This window comes from Sorex araneus, chromosome X (assembly GCF_027595985.1).
Source record: "Sorex araneus isolate mSorAra2 chromosome X, mSorAra2.pri, whole genome shotgun sequence".
NCBI lineage: Eukaryota > Metazoa > Chordata > Mammalia > Eulipotyphla > Soricidae > Sorex > Sorex araneus.
Window position 1 is genome coordinate 336401768 of NC_073313.1, and position 13836 is coordinate 336415603.

The 13836-nt window shown below is 41.0% G+C and overlaps 1 pseudogene; it reads right to left on the reverse strand.

The window, feature by feature from the left end:
• Window positions 1–787: 787 nt before the first annotated feature.
• Window positions 788–3206, reverse strand: LOC101546675 (homeobox protein OTX2-like; annotated as a pseudogene).
• Between the last annotated feature and the right edge of the window lie 10630 nt (window positions 3207–13836).

The following is a 13836-nucleotide window of genomic DNA, read 5'->3' on the forward strand; positions in this document are numbered from 1 at the left end:
TAGCTGTCCTTATTTTTAATTACTTCCAATAGCATCATAACTTCTTCCTCAGGGGGTGCCCTGAGGACTGAAGGAAAGGATACAGTTATACTAAAGCTAGCAGCATCTGTGTTAGGTGCTCAGGTATAACCATAGCACATGAGCATATATAATTCAAAATGGCTTATTCTCCAGAGGTAAACTTTCATGTGAAATTTATCTTTAATTAAGTTGGTACAGGTTTTACCTTATTTTATTCTTTACTCTGATTTGTTTTCAGAGCATATGATATTTGATACCTTATAGCTGCAGAGGAGCTGATCTCTTGTCTAAGATGTCAGAGGCTGGTAATGAATTGAACAGACTCAAGAAACTGGAAAGGAATCTTGAGTGCTTTCATTTTTTAAAAGTGACAGTGTAAATAAATTCATCCCAGCTCTAACTGCTACCTAAACACACACACACACACACACACACACACACACACACACACACACACATGTGACACAGAGCAAACACTTTTTGTTTTAGAAGACTTGAACTTGTAAAGAGTGAAAATCGTGCATTTCTACCACCAGAACTCCAGGAACTTCCGTGAAAACTGTATTTCCCTTCTAAACACTTTAGTGATTCCTGTACTTCCACATACTTTCCAGATTGTGAGTTAGGTATTTGAAGAAAGCAAGGTAAGCAGACGCCTGGGGCTCCCATACCTGTGTATTATGTTCCTAGTGGAATACAGCTTGTTTTGTTAGGCAGCGCTATTTTGGTCAGGAGCCCCTTCCTTTTCCTACCGCGCTAATTTGAATTATTGCTTCTGTTCCAGACAATGTGTAATGACAGCTTTTCTTGTATCTGGTGTAATTTTATGAATGTCTACTTGTGCTGCCTGGGTAAAGCAGAAACACAGTTATTATCCTCAATTAACATCTGCCAAGCTATCTCTGCATTCCCTCTCACACCCCTCCTAGCAGAAACCCAGGTCTCAGGTGCTGGATGGAAAAATAATAACTGAGCGGTGAAGTTATCCATCCATGCAGTGATGTGTAAGCATATCTGATACGTTATTCAAGTCAGGCCTTTGTTTTAGGTTTATCAAGGAGAATTAGTTGGTGATAAAAGTTGAGCCTTGGGACTGGCAGATAGTACAGCCTAGCACAGCCGTGCTGACAGGTTTGATTCCAGTCTGTCGCGCGCTGCTTCGACCAGCGAAAAAACACGCAACTCGGAGATCCTTCTTGCCGAGATTTATTCAGGGACTTTCCATGAAACGGGAAGAAGGGGAATGGGAACGAGGAGGAGGAATGAGGGAGAACCTAAGGGGAACCCAGGGAACTCCCTAGCTAGGGAGCTTCCCCCCTTATATACTTCTCCCTGCTTGTTTGCCCCCAAGTGCCTGCAGCTGATAAACTAGCCACAACTTGTGGGCGTGACAAGACATCCTGATTCCCCATCAGGTGTTGTTCACGAAGCACGGTGCAACCAACAAGAAACAAGTGTTCACGAAGCACGGTCCCGTGGAGGCTCTCCACACCAGTCTCCTGAGTGAGACAACGGTCCCTGAGCATCGCAGCGGGGAACAACCCCGAGTCCTTCAAGCACTGCTGAGTGTGGCCCTGGAGATCCCCCGGAAAATCCCTCGCTGGGGCAGACCTGGAGGTTCCTGAGCACTGCTCAGTGTGGCCCCAAGGACCTCCAGCACTGCCGGGAGGGCCTGGGTAACGTCAGCACTGCAGAGCCCTCACAGGACTGCCTCCTCAGGACTTATCGCTGGCCGGGTTGGTCGACAATTGCTGGTAGGAACCCCACGCCTCCTGCGCACTGTTTAGAACCCTTCCCTTTTACAGCCCCCTTTCACTTTTATTTTTAAATACAGAATTATGTGTGTCCTAAAGGTGACTTTAAAACAAAGGTTTCTCTATGGGATGAAAGAGTTCAAAGTTGTACAGGTCTATTGGACTTTTTATGGAGTTTTCAGTTTAAGTATAAGGGATAATATATATAATGTGAATATGATTATAAATATATATTTTATATAAATGAATATACTGGACTCCGCGCCAGACTGTTTTCACTTGGGGCACCACAGAGGGGGGTGGGTGAGAACCCTCCCCATCCCAAGGGACTTAGCCCCGGCAGCCTACCTCCACTACCCAACCACCGCCACACTCCAGGCTGCTTTCCGGACACATTATAGGACATTTTCTACCCATGTTTATTAATTACCACACCATATTTGATGGAGTTCAGACCATAGGCAACAAATCATAGAGAGTAATATATATATATATATATATACATATATATATATATATATATATATGTCTCAGAGAGCCCGGCAAGCTACTGAGAGTATCCTGCCCACACGGACAGTAACGATAGGTCTCTGACCCTGACCCTGAAAGAGCCTCCAATCACTGGGAAAGATGAGTAAGGAGACGCTGCTAAAAATCTCAGGGCTGGGAGGAATAGAGACGTTACTGGTGCCCGCTCGAGTAAATTGATGAACAACGAGATGACAGTGACAGAGACAGTGGCAGAATATAAATATATATACAGAATATATACAGAATAAAAAATGTATTCTGTGTATTTATATACAGAATAAAAAAATATATGTACAGAACACAGTCCATGCCCCCAAAGTAGGAAGTTGAGCCAGCATATCCTTGACTATAACCTGAAGCCTGAATATAGGTCATGAGGTGTGACCTCTGCATGCAGGAAGAGGAGGTGGACAAGGGATCTGAAAGTGGGGAGGTGGAAGCTGGGCTCCAGATAGACACAGGAGCACTGCTGCTGGAAATGGCTGGGACTGAGATGCTAGAGGCGGGGAGTGAACTGGCCACTTGTTCCACTTTCTGAACTCACTTCCCGAGCTGGAGAAGTCTTCTTTTCAGAAGGTCAAACTTTGTTTTGACCTCCGTTCTTTTGCTGCTGCTGCTGCTAACATTTAGCTCTTCGTTTCTTAAACCACACCTGCACCCTGGACTCAGCAAGTTGATTTTCAGCCCCACTTCCTCCTGCATGAAGGTGTCTGGGTACCGGGTCTTAGCAAACAGCGTTTCCAGCACATCTAGCTGAGCCGGGGTGAACGTCTTCCTCTCCCGGTGCTGTTTCCGGGGGGTGGCCGGGTAGCCCACCGAGGGATGCAGCAAGTCCATGCCCAAAGTGGTCAGACTCAGCCCATTGACGGTGTAAGGTGGTTGCTTAAGATAAGACATCATGCTAAGGTTATTTGGAGGCGCAAAGTCGGCCCAAATCGTGGGGTACCCAGCTGGAAGGTCTGGTTTCGCCCGGGTTGGACAGATTCAGGGTCCTTGGTGGGTGGGTTTGGAGTGGCAGAACTGGACAAAGTAAACAAACAGAGGTGCTGGCTGACTGCTTTGCAGGCAGCAGATCTTCCACATTCCACTACGAAGTAAAGATGGGCTGGATGTGTAACGTGATTCAGAGACGACTGCTGGACTAGAGCTATTACCAATGTCAAGAGACCCCGTGGCCACCCACCAACGAGATGGTCAGACTTGGTCAAAACCCTGAACGAATGATTTGAGGCTCTTCCTGTTCTTTTTTTTCTTTGCTTTTTTTGGGTCGCACCTGGCGATGCACAGGGATTACTCCTGGCTGTGCATTCAGGAACCACTCCTGGCGGTGCTCAGGGGACTATATGGGATGCTGGGATTCAAACCCGGGTCGGCTGCGTGCAAGGCAAATGCCCTACCTGCTGTGCTATCACTTCAGCCCCTGCTCTTCCTGTTCTTGGAGTGAGCAGATATCACTGGGCTACACTAGCACGTGACGGGGACAAATGGAGACGTTACTGGCGCCCACTCAAGCAAATCGAAGATCATTGGGATGACAAGTGATACAAGTGATACAAGTGTACAGAACACAGAAATAGGAGGCTACTGGTTTCTGAGGATGTGGCATTAACACCTTTGTGACACATGGCAGTGAAGACTTCATCTAGGATGCCTGCTTCCTTTCAGAATGTGTCTCTGCCATGTCTTGATTCAGAAATAGGTGCTCACAGCTTGGCACGAGATCCTTTGACTCAGTGGTGGCAGGGTATTTCCTCCAGGCTTGAAGGATGGAAGGAGGATGCAGTGAGGGGAGTGGGCGACTGTAAGGAGGGTGCTGGCTACTGGTGTACCCATGTCTATATGCTGGGGGCCTCCTTCTGGGATGCTGAATCTAGGCACAGGGTTTTTGTTTTGAGTGAAGCAAAATAGTTTTTACCAAAAGAAATTTAGAGAGATGGGAAGAGAGAGAGGAGAGAGAGAGAGAAAGGAATAGGGAGTGGGAGACAGAGAGAAGGGAGAGAAGAAGAGAGAGGGGAGAGGGAGAGATACAGAAATAAGGAAAGAAGGGGAGGGGGAGAGAGAAGGAAAGGGGAAGAGAGGGAATAGGAGAAAGAGGTAGAGAGAGTGGGAGATGGAGAGGAGAGGTAGAGAGAGAAGGAGAGAAAGGGAGGGGGAGAGAGATGGAGAAGGGAGAGGGAAAAGGATAGAGGGAGAGAGGAAAGGGAGAGATAGGGAGAGAGAAAGAGAGAGTGGGATAGATAGGGAGAGAGAGGAAGAGAGGGAGTGAAAAATGAAGAGAGCAGAGAGAGGGAGGGAGAGGGGGAGAGATAGAAGGAGGGAAAGGCACAGGGAAGGAGTGAAGGAGAAGCAGAGAGGGAGAGAGAGAGAAGGAGGGAGAGAGGAAGGGAGGAGAGAGAAGGAGAGGGAGGGTGAGAAAGGGAAAGAGATGGAGAGAGGGAGAGGAGAGAGAAAGGGTGAGAAGGGGAGAGAGGGGAAAGGAGAGAGAGAGGGGGAGGGAGAGAGAGAGGGGGAGGGAGAGGGAGCGAAGAGGAACTCTATAGAATCAGACTTCAGATGGGAAGTTAAAGTAACCCATCAAATGAGGCTTTCACATTCACTTTTTGGTGAGATGATTTTCTTTAAGATTTATCCTTTTATCCTTAATATTAATTGATTGCATGTAGGCACATTAGTGTACTCATTAAATGTCAAATATTCAATAATTCTTAAGTCACATTAACAGGTCTGCAATTTCTAAAAATGCCTCCAAGTGGTTTAAAAAATACTTCAATTATAACAAAAATATTCCTATTAATTATTGAACACTGGATTGGTACCTCAAAGAGATTAGTATTTTTTTTGAACTCACTATTAGGAATGGCCATTTTTCTTTAGTCTCAGTGTATTTGAAATATCTCAAATTAGCATAATACCAACTGTGACCTCTTCAAGATTACCAAATGCAAAGAGATCGTTTTTAAAAGTCAACTTTTCAATTAAATGTCTTCCTCTAGAGACACAATGGTAGAAGTTTCAGAAGTATTCTTATTAGTAAGCTTTGAAAATGATTGGATTTCTTCTCCAGCTCTTTGACGTGCTGGATTAGGCCAATAATAATAGTGTCTAAACAGTCGGAGGCCCTAATGAAGCAATTACTTCTGGTATGGAAAGAAAATGTGAGTGATTTTGCCAACAATGAAAGAAAAACTTGGACTAATTTCCAACTCTGTAATAACAATAGAGTGATTATGTTTTTTGTTACTTATTTGTCTATTAGTACAGTTCTGAAAAATGAAGATTTAAAATATGGCACACAAAATAGCCAAGAAGAAAGCATATAATTGCTAGATTGATTCTTGGATTCTCATATGGCTTAGGAATTAGTTAATGCACAGCTAGTAAGTGAATTATTTATTTGCTTAAAGTGATTCTAATCATGTAAGTCATCATAGTCTTATAACACTGTTAAAGATTTTTTAAATACTTAATTTATTTTTTTCTCCATATTTGTATTAAATGTTTATACATTGTCATGTATTTGGATATAAAGAATCTAGTATATTTTTTACTTTTTTATTTCAATGCATTTTTAAAGATCTACACATTAACATAAATATTATTTTATGATCACGTAGTGACTTATAAATTTGGAATAGTACAAGTGAAGACTTTAACCTGTTTAATCCATATTATTATGTGAAGTTGGATACTAATATGGTTGCTTTTAAATAGGTGTGAATTGACACTGGATGACAGGGTGTCATAACATACTCCACAAGAGAAAGGTTTTACAGATAAGAAACTGCTTCAAAATACTACAGCAAATGTGGTAGATCTGTCACAGTCATTTGCAGGTCTCTTATGGAAACAATCCTTTAAATTCGATTGGAATTAAAAAATTGAAGTGATTTCTTTTCCAAAGTTTGTTATGACTTTTCAAGTTCATGATGTAATGTAAGAGATTGTTGATGGTTTTACTTATAGTAAAGAGTTATGGTTCTTCAATGTCAAACCAGTACACGTTTTGATTTTGTTTGTGATCACATTTTCTTCTTTTGCTTTGCTTTTGCTTCACAGTAGGGACACTTACCATCTTGTCCACTGAATGTGCTTAACTTCTGTGAAATTCAAAATTATCCTTTTGTAGGTTAGAGATGATAAAATAGAGGAATCTGAGATATAAGTTGATACCTCCCTGTCGGTGGGAGCTCTGAAATATAGATGCCCTAACTTCCAGCTCAATTTCATTTTAATACATGAAGTGAATTAGTGGATTATTGAACTCCAAGTGTTGTTGTGAGCTGTCACATCTTGTTTTTGGAATGGGATAGTTGGGCTCAGTTATCTCTCTTCAATAGAAAAATGAATCTATATAAAGCAATCAATGTCCAATTGAGGCAGCAGCAATTGAAATGGAACAGGAAATTTTCAGTGAACTCACTCCCAGAAACAGACTTATGACAATATTGCTGATCATAGCTGATATTGGATCTACTTTGATACACATTTTCTATGATGGTGTCCATGTTGCACTCTTATATGTATTCTCTTAAAAAAGAAAATATTCACTGTAACAAATAGGGTCAACACAAAATGATAAATTGGTTTTTTTATGGTGCATTATGAGGTATTATCTCTGCCAATTCAAAGTATACATATTGGATGACCTTGCAGTGACCACAGGACAGAGTTTCCACGAAGGGAGATTCCACTAAGTTCTCTGTGTACTGAGGAGTAGAGGGTCCTGTGGAGACAGTGAAGGAAGCAGAGACTTCCTGGGGAGATCCACTCTGTGAGAGACCCTGGAACTTATCTGAAATTTATTATACTATATTAAAACAATATAATAAATTATTTTATTAAAGTATAATCTGGCATAGTATAATAAATTATTTTATTATAGTAAAATACAATACAGTATGGTATAATAAATTATTTTATTATAGTAAATAAATAATTTACTGAAGCAATAGCACAGTGGGTAGGGCATTTGCCTTGCACGTGGCCGAGCCGGGTTTGATTCCTCCATCCCTCTCGGAGAGCCCGGCAAACTACCTAGAGTATCCCACCCACAAAGCAGAGCCTGGCAAGCTACCCGTGGCATATTCAATATGCCAAAAACAGTAACAACAAGTCTTACAATGGAGATGTTACTGGTGCCCGCTTGAGCAAATGGATGAACAATGGGAAGACAGTGCTACATAGTAAAGTAATGCTATTTTATGTAATCCATTTTTTATGATTTTATTAAGCTTTATTGTACATGACTCCAGTTATTTGTTCTATCATAGCAAAATGATATACTCAACCAAAATGAAAAAGGGAGCCAGTAGGAGCCTTTAGCAATGTCTAGAAAAGAGGGAGAAGCAGAAATGGTTAAGCTAAGGTTTAGGAGCAACAGAGAATCTACCATGGAACTACTCTGTGATTCTCCTCCCCTTTGGAGCATCTACACTGAAGGAACTCAGAGAGAATGACCAGCAAAGTCTTTACCGTAAGTCTTATAGAAGGCTGGGCCATACAAATCCCTGGTTTCTGGCTTCCTGCTCTTTCCCCTTCTAGGGACTGAAAGGAAATGCTTCTTCATTTTACTCAGACATGAGCACAAAAAGTAGAGTCACCATTGTGAAAATTATCCAATTTGATGATGAGAGTGAAGCTTCATGAATTATAAATTTGCTGAAGTGTAAGCACAGCTTTTCTTACATGGTTTAGTTACATCATGGAAAAGAAAAGAAAAGAAGTGACTCTCCTCTACTGATGACCTTCCAGAAAAATTTTTGATATAACTATGAGATCTGAGTTTTTAAATTAAAATTAAATTTTCTAAAACTTTAAATTAAAATTTTTTAAAATCTTCACTTTTTTTGAAGTTAATGTGATTTAAGAAAATTATTGGTAAGTAAAAACTGATTTAAGTCTTTTGGTTTAATAAAATAGAGAAGACTATAGTGCTAACAAGAAAACATGCAAAGTTATTTTGGTTTAGGCTTATTATTCGAAGAAGCTGATGTTATGTCTATTATAAAATCCTTCAGAAAAAAAGTTTATAGACATAAGATTAGTTGCTTTACTTAGACTGTTTGTTAAGCTTTATTGAGATATAGTTGACTTCTAACATTGTGAGTTCAAGGCATACAGCATACTGATTTAATACATTTATATATTGCAAAATAACTTTAGCATTAGCTAATACCTATATCCAAAATAATTACTATTTCTTTTTTGGTAGTGAAAACATTTTAGATCTCCTTTTAGAAATTTGAATAATGTATATGCATGAATAGATATTTGAATAATGTATACACATAACACCAAACATTAGCCAAGTGGCACTAATTCTGGTCGACTTCGACCTTGAGTGTGGAACGGTCGGATTGCAGCTGAATCTCACCAAAACAATGTTCATGAGAAACAAACTAGTTCCTGACATTTCATTTGCTCTCAGTGGAACAAACAAATTTCTAAATGCAGCAGTTATATGTACCTAGGTCGAGAACTCAACATGACGAACAACCTGGCACCTGAGCTGCGCAGGAGAAAGAGAGTGGTGTGGAACACCTTCAAGAGCGTCGAAGAAGTTGTTAAGAGGACGAAGAACCTCCGGCTCCAGGTACATCTTTTCAACTCCACTGTTCTTCCTGCACTAACATATGCCTCAGAGACATGGGCCCTACGAAAACAGGATTAGAACTCTATTCGCTATTTGGGTCTCCCAAAGAGGAATCCAAAGAGCTATGCTTGAAGTATCACATTTCACTCAAGTGAGAGAAGGAATCCGGAGTTCTGACATCCGTCCATCGAGAATCAGAGACACTGTCTCATTTGCTAAGGTGTCGAAAATCAGATGGGCCAGACATGTAATGCAATTTGGAGATGACCTCTGGACTAGAGCTGTTACAACTGGATTCCATGGGATGTCAAAAGTATGCCTGACTGCCCACTTATGAGATGGTCGGACTTCTTTGTCAAGACCCAGAATGAACAATTTGAGGCTCTTTGTGTTCCTGGAGTGAGCAGACACCATTGGGCTACACTGGCACGAGACAGGGACTAATGGACACATTACTGGCGCCCACTTACACAAATCAATGAGTAATGGGATGACAAGTGATACAAGTGATCTACATAAACTACAACTATACTTATATATTTAAATATTATATTTATTATTAAGTATATATTTATGTACCCAGGTAACTGCTATCCTAATTGAGACATGAAGCTTTCTATCACCTCAGAAATTAAAAAAATTAAATTTTTTTTTTTTATTAATGAATTGCCGTGAGGGTATAGATACAGATTTACATATTTTCGTGCTTGTGTTTCAGTCATACATTGCTTGAGTACCCATCTCTCCACCAGTGCCCGTTCTCCACTGATGACCCCAGCATCTCTCCCACCCCCCATTCCACCCCCCACCCCAGCCCGCCTCTGTGTCAGGGCATTCCCTTTTGTTCTCTCTCTCCTTTTGGGTGTTGTGGTTTGCAATGGATCACCTCAGAAAATTTTTAAGTGTCTTTTTTCAATTCTTTTTACTACATAGGCAGACATGAATCTACATTTTGTTACAATAGATAATAGTTTTTCCAGCTGTAGGATTTCATATAAATGCCATTATATAGTACAAAGTCCTTTTTCTTTCACTGAATATATTTTTGAAATTTATTTATGGTGCATATATTTTATGTTAGTTCCTTTTAAAATAATTTGTATTGCAGTAGTATTAGTATATAATTCTATATAGTTTCAGGTATACAGAATTATTGCTTGACTTCTACATAAGTTATGCTTTGATAGTGTATATTCCTTCTGTTAATGAAAAACATTCTCTGAATAGCAATCATTGCATATCATTACACTGTGTGATCTTCTGCTTCCATCTTCCATCACTGACAAGTTCATTGTGAAGATGAAGAGCCAAAGAATTAGAACATAAACTTGTAGAAAAAACTTGGGATTCTGAAACGGAGTAGAGAAACTTGATGTTAGGATCTTAGCAACAATCAAAGTGGACTCTCTTGGTTGCATTTGGAGTAGTCTCTCAGTGTCTTCTGATTGGGATATATGCTGATCTATGGATGGTCTGTAAAATCTAGGGGTACAGAACACATATCACTGGGGTATCTAGGATGTCCATCTGAATTTCTCCAATGAGAGGTAGCCTTGACTCCTTCTGCTTATTGCTGTTGAGTTTCTGTTTTTTTTTTCTTTTTGGGTCACACCTGGCGATGCACAGGGGTTAATCCTGGCTCTGCACTCAGGAATCACCCCTGGCAGTGCTCAGAGGACCATATGTGATGCTGGGAATCAAACCCGGGTCAGCCGTGTGCAAGGCAAATGCCCTACCCACTGTACTATTGCTCCAGCCCCTGAATTTCTGTTTTTGCTGAATAGGTTTGTATTTGACTTTTTGTTTTTATTTATTTATTTATTTATTTTACAGGTAAATAACACTTTACTTAGTAAATAAAAATTAAATCAAATCCAGGAGTTTGCACCCTCTCTCCCTCCCTTCCTCTTGCCTTCCTTCCACTCCTTTCCCACTTTCTTACTTTCTTTTTTTTTCTTAACTTATTTAGTTTTTAATTAGTGAGTCACAGTGAGGGTACAGTTACTTACAGATTTATACATTCTCGTGCTCATGTTTCCCTCCGTATTTGACTTTTTAAAAACAAATTTGCAATACTGCTGGAGTATCTCCATTTTTGTGCTAATTTTTCTATCTTGTCATTTATTTTAAAAAATGTTTTTTTTATTAAGGCACTGTGAGTTACAAAGGTATTTATAGTTGAATTTCAGGCATACAATGTTCCAATACCGGTACCACCATCAGTGTCAACTTCCCTCCACCAGTGCCCCCGGGTTCCCTCGGATCCCCTAGCTTGTCTTTTCCACAGGCACATTTATAGGTGTAGGTGTTGTAGTTTGGATTTCATGTTTCAGTGCATGTTTGATAGTCCGAAGTTTGATTATAAAGTTACATGACCCCTCTACATCACCAATGGACCTGATCGATGTCTGCTGTTACTTCCCATCTTCCTATTCTTAGCACCCCTCTTCATTTCCTTCCTTCTCTGACCTCCTTCCTATAATCTGAAGTCAAGGGTGAAATGGGAATTCAAGCTGCCCCCCACCCCTGCCCTGAATGTATAACATTCCCTCATCCAGTTATTCTATTTAACACAGATAAGTGAGATCATCCTGTGTTCATTCTTCTGGTTTACTTCACTGAACATGTTATCCTCCAGTTCCACACACATTGCAGAGAATTGCATGATTTCACTGTTCTTTGCAGCTGCATAATATTTCATTGTGTATCTGGTTTACAATTTCATAATCTACTATTCTGTCATTGGACACCTAGGTTAATTCCATAGTCTATCTGTTATGCTAAGTGCAGTGAATAACTGGTGTGCATACGTTCTTTTGAATCAGAATAACAAATGTCTACAGCTGTGTGTGTTCACAAAATGTGTGTGGGCTCTCACTGTGTGCATTCAGTGGCCATGAGCCTCTTCCCCACCTGGCCACTGTTGTCGCCAGATTCATGAAGGAGGAAATGGGGCCACCAAACTGGTTGGTGATCAGTCATTGTTTATTCCATTCTCCCCATGTGCCTCTGCCCGTCTCACTGCATACCCCATTCCAGTCTCACACTACTTCTTCTTCTTTTTTTAAAATTTATATTAATGAATCACCATGAGGTACAGTTACAAACTTATGAACTTTTATATTTGCATTTCGTTTACATCCCTCCACCAGTGCCCATTCTCCTCCACCAATGTTCCTAGCATCCCTCCCACCAACCCCACCCCAACACCCACCACCCCACCCTGCCTCTGCAGCAGGGCATTCCCTTTTGTTCTCTCTCCTGTTGGGTGTTGTAGTTTGCAATAGAAGTATTGAGTAGCCATCATGTTCGGTCTATAGTCTACTTTCGGCACGCAGCTTTCACACTACTTCTTATTCCCGTGTCCTACTGTCACTCAGGCTAGTCTCCCCCTGAGCCCAGTTTTAGAGCCTTAGTCAAGAGCCCAGCCTCCAAGGTTGGGCATAGCAAATACACATAGGTGAGATACACAATCAACATATGTAAAGCCCTTTCTTCCCGGGAAGCTCTTCTAAGACAAAGATCTCATCCTGCCAGGAGATCCGCTTAAGGGCGGTATTTCATCTAAGGGCATATTTCTCCTTTCCTTAGTCCATATACATTTGAACTATCATCTTAGATTTACTTCTTAATAATATTAGTTATTTTGTATGGATACAGTATGGATATATTAAGCTTACAGGGTGGCTTCCCTGGGGACATCTCACTATAGATCCCAGACTACAGTCCTCAGGCTAGATTAGTCCTTCCTAACCCCTGTAGGGTCCTTATCCAGTTGTTTCTCTTTGGATCATGACAGAATTTGTCCATGACTGTGCTCTTAACTTATTATAAGTTTTATGGCACTTGGCCTGTTCCCTTTCGGTGCCAGGATAGCTTACATCTTGCCTAGGGTCCATCCAAGACCCTTCGTCGAGTCCTGCCTATGGGGTGCTAGGAACTAAGGGCAACTGAGGCTGAAGTTGAGTAAATATGACAGATGCCCAAAAGTATAGATTATTTGGAGTCAATTAACTCCCAAGTTATAAAAGCCTTGCATTAATTGTCTTCCTATGTCTATACAAAAAGGACATTGCTCTAAAGTAAACTGCAAAGGACATAAAGGAAAGAAAAAAGCAATATTTCACTTAAAAATACAAAATTCAGAATCCTTAGAAGAATCTGACCTTGCAAATCACAGGGTCCCATTTGGGGATATAAGTGATAAATAGAGAGGGGAAGCAGAGTACAAAGGAGAGTTTAAAGATAAACACAGAGGAATGGGAGTGCCTTGGGAGCACTCTGATGGGTGTGATGGTGTATTTCAATAAACCTAAACTACCTGAAGCAAGGAAGAAAGGACCCAGGAGAAAGGACAAACCAATGTTACCCCACATATCCCCCTTTTCTCTTTACAAAATGCCAAAAATTGAAATAGAAGGAGGAACAATTCCAATCCCCAAACAATCTCGTTTGTTGTTCTAAAACTTCAGCCCACCCTTGGACCCAGAGTAGTGCTTGTTGTAAAGTGTCCAATTGTCTTACACTTTGCAGGGGTGATGAGAGTCAGCTAGTCACGTGAAGAAATCACGTATCTGGATCACGGTTTGAAGAGTTGTTCCTGCAACAGCAGCCATAGTGGTCACAGCAATGAGTCTCAGGGGAGCAACTATTAGGAGTCTGATGAACCGCAGGGAGCACTGGAACATGAGCATCACAACTTCTGTCATGAGTCCTTCAGCAGGAAAAAGCAGCCATTCTCTGGTCAGGTTTATTGGCAGCCATAGATATGTAACTAGCTTACGTGTGAGAAAAATGCTACTTTCTGTGAGTTAGCAGAGGCTTTGAGCATTGGGGCTTGGTACAACTTCATGCCCAGTGACGGAGAAAGACAAGGAGTAGCTCTAATGCAAATGGGTATCCTAGAGAGAAATGAAAAGGTGTACCTATCAAAACGTG